Genomic DNA, 13,647 nt, shown 5'->3' with positions numbered 1-13,647 from the left:
TCTGACTTCATCATACTTTCTTCACATCCTCTTCATCAATCAAATCCTCTTTATCAATTAAATGATATGGTACTTTCCTAAGTCAGCATAATGTCTAGCTAATTAAGATTCTGACATCAATGATGATATAACAGCTGATATGACTCTTTTATATATATTCATAGCATCATCAATTACAATATTAGTTGGGGACAAAATCTCCCACTTTGGCATTAATGGAAACATGTGGCATAAGATTCTACATTACGAAACATTATATAAGATAATCAAGTGTATGTATTGTCAACAACATGACTTGGAAATTTCAGTTCATGAAACTGATACTCAGTCTGTATCTTCAACAACAAAAAAACTTCAACTTCTACAATATTACTCCCCTTTTTATTATTATTTCTTATTTAGGTTCAGTCTTTTGTCTTCTTTATTTAATTATTCTCCCCTTTTGGGTATATGCAACATTCAATATATTCTCCCCCTTTGGGTATGTTCTCTCCCTTTCATTGCTCTTAATCTCCCACTTTGACAACAACTCCAAAGGTCATAAATTTCAATATGAAACTTATAAAACCTTGTAATTACTTGTGTACACTTTGCTTTTTCTATCATCAACATTTCTAGCCCAATCAATATCTATGTAGACTTTAAGATTAAAATCATCTTCTTGTTTATACCATAGGCCATGACCTTTAGTTTCTTTGAGATATCTAAATATCCTTTTTGTAGCAGTTAAATGTGTTTCCCTTAGAATAGATGAAAATCTTGCAACCATTTAAACAACTAGGGCAATCTACTAGTACAACATATTATAGCTTTCCAATCATAGATATGTATTATGTTTGATCAACCTCACTAGTAGTATCTTCCTTCACATACTTGGATTGAGTAACATAGATAAATTTTACTATTTGACATACTTTTTATACAATGAAAATTTTTATCTCTCCAAATATTGGCATTTCAAATTCAGTACTTATTTGATCAAAAAATGGCATGCCCAACATATTGTTTCCTCCAAATATTAAGTCATCAACAAATATTTCAGCAATCAACACCATATCTTGTGCTTCATTTTTCAAATACAAATTCATATTTTCGATTGTTCTAGCAAATCCTATCTTAATCAGATAAGATTATAACCTTTGACACCATACTATTGGGGCTTGTTTCAGTCCATATAGTGCTTTGTTCGACTTGCAAACCATGTCCTTCTTTCTAGGTTTAACAAATTCTCCTAGTTGTTCAATGTAGAGCTCCTCTTCAAGTATTCCATTCAGAAATATAGAAATATAGATTTAACATCCATTTGATATACCTTAAATTTCTTGTATGCAGCATAAGCCAATAGAGTTCTTACTACTTCCAATCTTGCAATAGGTGCAAAAGTATCACCATATAGTCAATTCCTTCTTCTTGGAAATAACCCTTGTGGACTAATCTAGCCTTGTTTCTTACCACCACTCTGTTCTGATTCAATTTATTTATGAAGAACCACTTTATTCCAATCACATTCTTATCAGTAGGTCTCAATGTTCTTCTCAATTTTATTAATCTCTACATTCATAGCATTAATCCAACATTAATCATGCAATGCAACTCTAACTAATCTAGGCTTAAAATCAATAAGTAAACATGTACCTTCTCTTATTTTCTTCTTCTTTGTACTCCTAAACTTTTGTGTCCAATTATTTGTTCTAGTGAATTGTTCTCTTTCACGTATTTGGCTAATACAGGTTCATTTCTTTGTTTCTCAACATTTCATTCTCTTGGTGGGAGTTCAAATTCCTACTTGGGTTGTATTGTTTGGTGCTTGGGTATAACTTTCTAAGATTTAGTAACCACTGTGTGATGCTCAGGTGCAATTGTCTAATGCTTGGGTATAACTGTCTATGACTTGAGTGCTACTATCTAATGCTTGACAGGCTTGTGTTGTAAGTCAGGTAGAGTGTCTGGTGTATCATCATAGACAAACAAACTTGTTGTAATATTCTAGTTCCTTCTTGCTTTTCAAATCACTCTTCTTTGCAAACTCATCAATTATTACATTTGTGTACATAGTGGAATATCGTATTCATGAGACCTTGGCGTAGAGTGCAATCAAAATAACAATCAACTAAGCTAGACTCAAAATAAATGCTAATTAATACCTCTACGAACAAATCATGTTTCCCTTACCAAAACTATGTAGTCTTCTCCTTATCTACACTTTTTATAAATCATGTAGAAGTTGGCTAAAATGATAAGTGTTTGTGCAATCACAAACTCATATGTCAAAACTAGTTTACTCAACAATTGAATTTTCTGATGCTTGGTCATAACTAATATTCATGTTGTCACTCAGCTTCTATATGCTTGGCATATACTGACTCGCTCAACATTAACTAACTTTCCAAATGCTTGGTCTCTTCTATGTTACTCAGCATGTATGTTGGTTTGGTCTCTACTAGGGTGCTTGGTAACCTTTGACTTGCTCAACATATGATAAAATATAAACAAGTCCTATGTAGCTTGGCCTTATTTGGGTGGCTTGATTGTAATGATGACCATCCAACATTACCTTGGAAATGACCAAGCGTTAGACACTAATAGGAAACTTAGGCTTAGAGATCAACAATCTCCCCCTTTGATATTAGTGGCAAAAACACGTTGTCACGACTCAACTTTCCATGCTCCTTCTAAGTTTGTAACTCAATCTTCAAAACTTAATCTCTGATGTACAATATATGCATGTTTGTAAACTCTGATATTGACTCATCTGATAATGTTGTATATGATTTCTGTCTCTCCCTTTGTGTCATCTTCCCCTTTGTTATAATGTTTCCCCCTTTGATTTATGTCATGAAAATATTTCCTACTTACTTTTGTCACTTACATCTTGGGGTTTGTAGGGGTTAGCTTGACTTTATCCAAAAATGTTTGATTATATGCCAAAATTTATTCAAGTCCTTTTTGCCATCTATCTCTTGCTCGTTCCATGACTTGAATATGAATCTCTAGTTGAGAAGCTGGATCAATTAAGCTCTTTGTAGTTGAAATATGTGCATCTTTCTTTGTTAATTTCTAAGCATGAATTGAATAGAAATAAATTTTTTTTCTACATACCTCCACACTTTTCAACGAGTGAATATAGTAAAACAAAATCAATGAGGGAGTTGAATAGACTAATGAACAAGATTAGGATAATAATGAAGATGGACAATGGGCACCCATGACTATAGGGGAGTACTTTAGTTTTCCTCTTGAAAGTAAAATAAACTCTCATGAATATGAGTTTTATTCACTATTTGAAGCAACTAAAAATAAGGATGTGGAGGTTGTTCATAGCTATGAGTACCAACTTGAAGTAGGAGAAGGGTCTAACATTAGATCAGATGAGTTAGATTCTAGTAATGTCAATGTGTCTTTCCTTGATGAAGTTAGGTCTCATAGTGATTTGAATGCACCTTTGGACAAAATTACTCTAGTTATCAACTTATTAGTCCAATATTTTGATTGTCTAATCATAAACACGCTCAAACTAGTAAACTCCATTTTGTTATGTGGAGCCTACTCATACACATAGGTTGATTTTTTGCCCTCTTTATTTGGCATAGTTTTCCCATGTTTTTTCCTATGGGGGTTTGGGAGAAGTGCCTCCATAATGGGGTCAATGAGAAAAACCTCTTATGAGGTCTAGGGAAAGCACCTAGGGTGGGGTATTGGGGTAGAACTTCAAGCCAATAATGACATTATTTTTACAAAAGGCATCGATAGTTATTTTTCTATTGGATGACATAATCTAGCCCCAATTTTATAACCATCATAAGTATTGTATAAAATGGCTTAAGGTTAGTGATGATTTGGTAGCTTCTTGAGGTGATATTGAATTGCAAGGGATTACAGATTGTAATTGGATTGAAATCATTGGATAATAATATTAGACTTACTATTTGGTGGATGTAGCCCAAGGTTTAGGTGAACTATGTTAAATCTTTGTATTTTTCTTTGCTTATGTGTGTTTTATTCCTTTGTGATATTAGTTATATTTTCATATAATTTTTACATCTATCTCTCTAATCCTAAAACTTTCCCAACCTTCATACATCCTGAGCTTATTGATTGGAACTCCAATGGATTTATTGTTGGAGGTCCTGTATTCCAAAATAATTATGCTCTAGCCTCTTACCTCAATGTTTTCAAAGATATAACATCTTCCACCAGTGAACTAAGAATGAATATTATGGAGGCAAACATCAAATATCTTAGTCTTAAAATAAAGAAGAAAATGAATAAGCATTCTAATGGAGAAACCATGTTGTGGTGATATTAGAACCAATATATATATATATATATATATATATATATATATATATATATATATATATATATATATATATATATATATATATATATATATATATATATATATATATATATACATATATATATATATACATATATATATATATATATATATATATATATATATATATATATCAAGTGTGAAAACTCCTAGAGCTGAGATACTTGATGTCCTCTCAATTTACTCTAGGAGAAATCATCAGTTTTGATAGAGCCAACATAACTAGTCAATTTGGAAATGAAAGAGTTTCCACAATTCATACACATAGCTCAATCCTTTCCAAAGGAATAGAAGAAATAATTAATAGACCTCTTTAGAGAGAAAAATATAAATTTTGTATAGAAATATTTAGATATGTCAAGTTTAGACCCTAATTTAGTCACACATCACTTATCTATTGCACTCAAAGTTAAACTTGTGAAGAAAAAATTGAGAAAGATGCACCCTCATGTGGCATTACTAATTAAAGTAGAACTAGAGAAGCACCTGAAGGTGAGATTCATAGGAATTATAGACTATGTTGAGTGCATCTTCAATATTGTGCCAATAATAAAACTAGATAAATTAATAATGGTTTTCAAAAACTTTAGTGACTTAAACAAGGCTTGTCTGAAATATAACTTCTACTCTCAAACATTGATATAATCGTGGTGTTGACCACAAGTTATGAAATGTATTCTTTGATGGACAATTTTTCTCAACATAATCAGATAAATATAGCACCAAAAGATCAAGAAAATATCACTTTTGGTTGTGCTTGGGAAAAAATTCTATTGGAATGTCATGTCATTTGGTTTGAAAAATGCAAGAGCAACATATCAATTTTCATGATATGACACATAAAAAAATGGAGGACTATGTGAATGAAACTCTATCTAAATACATGCAATGAAAAAAAATCTAGTAGATCATAGCTTGATTTTAGATCATAAGGAAAAATTTAGATTAAGGCTAACTCCAAAAAATTGTACTTTTTAGAGGTACACCGAGAAAAATATGGGGTTATGTTTTATCAACTAAATTTATTAAAGTGGATCCTATGAAGTTGAAATCTATTATAAACATGCAACCTCCTAGAAATATTAGTCCAATGAGAGGACTACGAGGATGACTTTAATATATCAAAAGATTCATTTCATAGCTAGGGGATAGATCATAATTGTTCACCAAAAAACTCCACAAGGGAGTCACCTACAAATGGAACAAAGAATGTGACAAGAGATTAAATTGGATAAAATAGTACCTTGCTAATCAATGTGTGTTAATGTCTCTTATTCAGTGGAGACCATTTATTTTTTATATCTCAACAATTGCCACGTCAATACATGCATTACTCTCACAAGAAGTTGTTAACAAGAAGGAATAAACCATACTTTGGTTGTGTATGAAATGAATTATACTATCATCAAAAAATATTGTTTGGCTAGTCTTTTGTTCTAAAAAATAGAGACACTACATATCAACCCATTCTATCAAATTGATGGTAGAGATTGATCCTTTGAAATGTTAAATTCTAGGACCATTTCTACAAATGTAGAATCATAGCCATTGCTATTGTTTATTTCCAAATGTAGATTTGGATATCGTATAAATATGAGAGGAGGAGACATCTCTCATGAAGAGACATGTCTTTATGGTGTAATCATCATTTAAATAATATTATATTAAGATGAATAATAGTTAGTTATATATATACAATACAATAATATATATATGTGTTATTAACATGGATAAGTATATATAGGAAATGATGATTACCAATAACAATAATGTATATTAGATTGAATCAATCCAACTGAAGCTACAACTTTAACACTCCCTCTTAGTTAGGGAGGATTGATATAAAACACATTATGCTCTCAAGTATATGAAAAGATATCATCTCAGCTTTTTATAACACACAATTGAAATAAATTCCATAAATTTAATATAATCTTAAACACCACCTTATGTGTGGTCTATAATAGTAACCATGTCACGGTGTTTGACAAGATTCGGCCCAAAGAACCACAACAAGTTGGTTATTACGGCGTCTAGAAAAATATGGTCGAAAGAACCATGATGAGTTGGTTATCAAAGTGTCTAGAAAATTTTGGCCTAAAGAACCATGATAACAAGTCTACCATTTATAAGATCACCACCTTAAAATGGTTATCTTCTGTCTGTTCATTATCATGACTTCTAGCACTCTAGGACAACAATTAAATGAAGTTTGTCATGATAGCAGATCTACCATTTATAAGATTTCCATATTAAAATGATTACCTTATGTTTATATATGTCAATGAAAGATTGTCACCTTTCATTACATATCAAATGTGAAACAGTAACCATCATGAACCTAGTCAGAAGGTAGTACAAAGTCTTTAACCTTAATTTTCTCTCGCAAAGAAGAATGCATTACAAGGAGTTTCAATTAAAACATCTCCTCATAAAGAAGATATCATTCACAAAGGTTTTCACCTCAAAAAATTCTCCCTCTAAACAATAATCTTGGGAAGTCAGGTCTAGTAGCTATTCCCTTAGAGACTCTCTTCCCCAAGAATTCTTGTCAGACTCACTCTGAATCTGATATCTAATTTTTGGGTGATCATTCATCACTTTCTCTTGATATATACATAGGGATGGGCCCATCAAATTCATGCAGTTACCCACATGTATTTATAGAGTCCCTCTGAGTATCAATATTCTAATCTCTTTTGTTGCCTTAAAAGTGTCATACTCCCTCTTAATGCAAAAGAATCTCATAATCTCAATCATCAAAGATGTTTGCTTCAAGAACCTCACTTTCATAATCTCAATCATCAAAGTTGTTTGCTTCAAGAGTCTCACTTTATCCATCTTGATCATCACGGTCTTTGGAGCTACTATCATTAGATTGAGTCTATGCAATATTTGGTGGCATATGTAAAGTACCAACCTTCTTTTCCTATAAGAATATCCTCAGAAATAAAGGAAAAGATCAAATATAGAATTACAAATAATAGAGAGACTACAAAGAGTAGATAAATGTAAAAGATAAAAATACTTATCTGCACATGAAGATCCAATTTTTTTCCTTTTAGATGATTTGAGAATGGAACATCTCCCCTCTAAACGAGGTTCAAGTGGGAATGGAGCATTGACTATTATTCCCCCCACAATGTAAAATTCCCACTCATTTTTATATTGTTTGAACAATTTTGTATCAAATACGAAAACTCCTTTCTAAGTTCCAACTTGCTCTTTTTGTCCATTGAAAGTCCAAACATTTATTTAGTTTAACAGTAGAAGCAAGCATGTCCTTCCATTTTTTCAAACTCATTCACAGTACACCAATAACTTGATTAAGTATGGTTGTGCCACATGAATGACTCTTCAATTCATACGTCAAGTTTCATTCATCAAGGAGAGACTCATAGATGGTTCAAAGGAATTCTTTAAAACTTCATTAATGTCTCACAACAACTCAAATTTCCTTATAGGAACTTCAACAAATACAAGTGACATCATTTAGAAGTCATCACTTCCTGAAATAAGAAAATTAAAAATATTGTTCAAATGGTCATGATGTATGAATCATGGTCCCTTTGACAATGGCAATTTATTGATCACTAGAGAAATCCATCTCGACATTGTTTACTACCTCTTAATCAATAAGATTGAGATCACTGAAGATTAACTAAATAACATCCTCAGTCTTCTCCCTCTCTTTCAAGGTTACCTAAAATATCAACGTCCCTCTGATTCTCAATCTCCCTCTTATTTCCTATAATAAGATTCTTAGAGGAAAAGATCAAGACACATAGCTCTTATATATATATATATATATATATATATATATGTATGTATGCATATATATATCTATGTATGCATATGTATACATATGTATGCATATATATATGTATGCATATGTATACATATGTATGCATATATATATCTATGTATGCATATGTATACATATGTATGCATATGTATACATATGCATACATAGATATATATATATATATATATATATATATATATATATATATATATATATATATATATATATATATATATATATATATATATATATATATATATATCTATGCATATGTATGCATATGTATGCATAAGAGAGAGAGAGAGAGACTATATTAATAGCTAAATAAAATACTCAAGGATAAATACTTAACTGTACATCAATATCCTTTTATATAATCTTTCATGCCATTAGACATTAATGTTGTAATTGAAAAAAAATTGTATTACTTTTAATGTCCCCTTCTATTTGGCCAGCTTAGAATGATCCTACAAAGGACATGAGATTCACTAGAAGTTGAAACATGATTTAATTAATTGTATCTCAACCAAGTTGTAAATATCATAGCTAAATTCTATTAGAAATTCCAAATAACATCCATTTTCTACATATGTCACATCACATAAGGGATGGTCGATTTACAATTGCTTGAGGTTGGACATGACCTATGTGGAGCTCTCATACCCCAACATGGGTGTGTTACTCTTCCCTCTATGCACACTCCCTATCCACTACATAATTGATGCAATGCTTCTTATAGACTCATCCGTCATTTACTTTTAGTATTAATTATTACATTGGATTCCTTGCAAGAGAACAATGTATAATCTCGTTAAAAAATGATGATTTTACCAATGCATATTAGACTCAATTTAATTTTTATAATGATATTTCATAACAATATTATAAATTTTTATAATATCGAGGATTAGTTTATTATAACATGACAATTCACAATAATCATAATATAATCCTTCATCTCTTTATAAACTAAATAACCTAATAATGAAATAGAATAACAAACATATAGAATTTAAACACTCTTTCTCATACTCTGTAACTTTCGTGAGTGAGGTTACCCTTCATAATATATAATTAAAGGTCAAACATTCCTCATACCTTTTGTATTTCCACATCACCCCTATCTTATTCACCTTATATTTTTGAGAGTTATGTATTATTTCCTTCCTTACCTGCCTCATGTTCAGTATCCATAGAATGTACCCTTGGATCATTAAGTAATAAAATAACCCATCATGTTTATAAGCATTTATTCTCAACCTGAAGAGCCATCTTGGTAAATGATCACATGGTCAATTATGAACAAATGAGAAAATATAACATTATGGATTTTTCTATGAATTTATTGTCCTTCATGAAATATATTCCTTGTGAAAATATACCATATCCCTTAGTCCTCTAATATGTATTCATTCATTCTTATGGTTATGAATTTATAAATATTCATTATAAAGTTTCCCATCATTCTAATGGTTGTGACTTTATAAATATTCATTATAAAGTTTCCCATGTATAGATTATGATCTCTCCCTAATTTCCTTAGAATGTTTGTCACCCTTCTTTTCTCGATCCACTTGGTAATTGGTGGTGGGGTCTTCAATTTCTTTTTTATAATTTCATCCACATGAGTCATCCTATGTTTCCAACTCTCAATATCCTTCCCCTTAATATTTTCTAATAAAGTTTTCTCAAAGTTTGCTCAATGATAACAATGTGCGTCACTTTGTAATTTTTTTTTGCAAGTAAAATCTTTAGTAGCCCGATAATGATAAGGTTGGGTCAAATATCTTTCCCGCAATATAAAGAAAAAAAGGAAACTTCTCGCTACATTTCTCAATATGACACTGATGCCAAAATTTTATTTTTATGTTAGGTTGTTGTCACTGCTGCTAACTAAACCATGCCTTCAACCACAATGATGGAGAATTTTCCTATTGACACTCTACTTTTAGAACTCCGATCATTCTTAGTCTACGTTCCTCCTTTGTAGAATCAATGCATTCGGATTTTATTTTAAATTTTTTAAATTTTATCTATTATCGCTAATTTATATTCCGTACTCAAACTCGACCATCCTTAGAGCACTTAGTATTTACGAATTTGCACTTTTTAACATTCTTTACCTAGCAATGATCAAATTTCATGGTAGCAATATTATAACATATCACCCAACTTTTTAAAAAAATCTCTTTGAATAACATCCCAATGGATGACAATATGCATTAGTGGGAGAAAGAAAATGATATTGCTCAACGATAAATTTTGAATCTAGCATGAACAATGTTGATATCATCATCCATTTTATTTTAGATATGTGCATCCATGAACATGAATGACTGATCAATTAAAAAACTTGAGTGTATCAAGAATAACACTTGAAAGAGTAGAGATCTTCTTAAGGTGTGCTATATTTCTTCGAAGCTTCATTACTTTGAAGCCAACCCAAATTAATATAATGATTATTTACTTCTAAGAAAATTTCTCCTTAAGATTGTCATAGGTGCTACGAAAACTTTTTAGAAAGCCATTGGAAAAATTTCAAGACTCTGTTTACTTCTCCATCTAATATCTTCAAAGTGCTACCTTCGATAGATCTGATTATTTAGTGGTAATGCAATTTGTATCTATCAAGATGTCACCCCTCCAACATTTGCTTCAATATTTCTTTTATTCCATATGCAATACTACATCTTAAATTCTAGGATCGTTTTTGCAAATGTAGAATCATAGCCATTGTTATTGATGACATAAAGAGACATGTCTCTATGATGTAATCATCATATTGACATATATATATGTGTATGTATATATGTATATATACATATATATACATATATATGTATATGTATATATGTATATATACATATATATATATATGTACATACATATGTATATGTACATACATACATATATATATGTACATACATACATATATATATGTACATACATACATACATACATATATATATATATATATATATATATATATATATGTATATATATATATATATATATATATATGTATGTATGTATATATATATGTGTGTGTGTGTGTGTGTATTATTAACATGGATAAGTATATATAGGAAATGATGATTACCAATAATAATAATGTATATCAGATTGAAACAATCTAACTGAAGGTACAACTTTAATACGAAACATCTATTAAATAAAGATACATTGACTGTAAGATTAGCTAAATGGATCATGATTCTTAGTGATTTTGACATTGAATATGTTAACCAAAAGAATAATAAAGGGAAAGTCGTTGCTAATCAGTTGGTTGAAGCACCATTAAATGATGATCAACCTTTGAATATCAAGTTTCCTAATGAATCTATAATGTGTCTTACACAAAAAACATGGAAGATGTTCTTTGATGGCTCCTTCATGCAACAATTATGTGGTTTTGGAACTTTGTTCATTACACTAGCTAAATATGAAGTCTTGGTCAATGGTATGAAAATTTCCATTGAATGGAAAATTGGTGAGTTACATGTTTACGAAGATTCACAACTAGTCACAAATCAAGTAAATGATGACTACAAAAAAAGAGATGAAAATTATTTCCTTATAATAGGATGATAGATGATCAAAAGAAACACTTTATCTATGTGACTTTCCAATAAAATCCAATAGAAGACAACAAAGTGATAGACACCATGGAAACCCTTTCCTCAATGTTACAAATGCTAGAGAATGAATATTGTTATGAGTGCTTGGTACAGATGTTGTTCTACCCTGCTTATGGTTCCCTTGATTCCTAGATAATTTTTTCTATCATAGGGCATGATTCTTCTTGCTACCATCATGTTTATTCCTATCTTCGTGACCAAATAAGATTAGAAAATCTTACTAAAGATGAAAATGTCACCCTATATGAAATGCTTCATGGTATGTAATCATAGAAAATGAAATGTATACGTTGGAAATATAATAGGAGTAACTGAGAGGGGAGGGGTGAATTAGTTACCACAAAAAAAAAAATCCCAGATCCCTTAAGATGTCAATATAATACAAAACCAAAACTTTGTTGAAATTGAAATACTGTTGTAACTCAATTAATGTTAAAATGCTCAATTTACACTAAGAATTACTATTTTGTACTGTATGAGCAAAATTTTAGTCTTATATTAAGGGTTTCAATGTTATCTAATCGAAAATTTTGATTTTCACACCTTAGGGTTCTTACCAAAACCTCTCCTCATGATTTGGGATAGCACACAAAACCTTCTTACTCTCCATATGCTTGGATTGATGCATCTATACTTTTAATCCTCTCTATAGCTCTTTCTCTTCTTTGTGATTTGTAGCCAAGTTGGAATGGCTTGCCTAGGGCATCACCTCAAAAATAATAGATGTGCTTTCCATGGGCCCTCCATTACTGTACATGGAGTTTATTTCCAAATCCCAAGAAACTTTGCAATGCCTACAGTGGGAAGTGGACCTAGAACCCCATTTGTGCTAACAACTGACTGTTGGAATACAAAACAATTAGTCTAAACACACAAAACCTTGTTGAATGACAAATAAAATAAGTACACAATCTCTACATGATATCTAATAACACTTCCAAAACTAATATAATTGGAACTAATCTGTACACATGCCAAAAACTCAGAAAATACTAAATTATCATTAAAATGTTGCCTTCTTAGTCCATACAACAACAAATCCAATTTCTCCAACCCAATGAAAAGGTTGGAAATGACCTTATAAAAGCATAACATGAGCATTCCAAACTAATTTAGGTAGTTGAAGAGCTTGTTGGTCATTTTTTCCTTCCCGCTAGAATCACCGCATTTGAATTTGATGTAGTAACATTCACAAGTTTTAAATATTCAAATATTCAAAAGGGCACAAAATACCTTATGCTAACCTCATATATTTCTTTTCCTAAGCATTTTAATGTTTCTGCGAGGCCATGGTCCCCATCGTCAGATCAGTCTGGATTAACGGTTGGTGCTATCTTGCTATGGGAAGTTGCATGTTGTTTTGCCATAGTGACATAGCGCCTTTTGGCCGCATGTCAGGTGGGTCCCCCCTTTCCTTGTTGTTTCTCCGGGTCCCAAGTATGCCCCGTCGGATATCGATGATGAAATTTGGAAAACACGGTGGGGCTCTAGGCAACGTGGAAGGATAATTGTGCTTGAAATGAGGCTTTGATTCGTCGCTAGCTCGGCAGTTTGTTGATGTCATCAGTTACCTGGACCCACGCCCCTTTCGAACGCATGAAGATATCCTCACCCTTGGATCAATGGTGGGCACTATCTCGCTATGGAAAGTTGTGAGGATATTACCCATAGCGACATAGCGCCTCGACGACACGTAGCAGGGTGGGGTCGAGTGTTATGAAACTGCAGGGATGGTACCAGTTCGGGCCGAGTCAGATGCCAGGTCTGCTGAGTTGGTTCGTGGGCTTGAAATTTTGAGGAGGTAACCGCAGTATTATGAGGATCTTCCACAATCGTTGATCTCATGGAGATCAACAATCGATGCT

The sequence above is a fragment of the Cupressus sempervirens genome, chromosome 10 (assembly GCF_028749045.1).
Source record: "Cupressus sempervirens isolate cs-2001-9-10 chromosome 10, ASM2874904v1, whole genome shotgun sequence".
Taxonomy (NCBI): domain Eukaryota; kingdom Viridiplantae; phylum Streptophyta; class Pinopsida; order Cupressales; family Cupressaceae; genus Cupressus; species Cupressus sempervirens.
Note: the sequence above shows the minus strand (reverse complement) of the source record.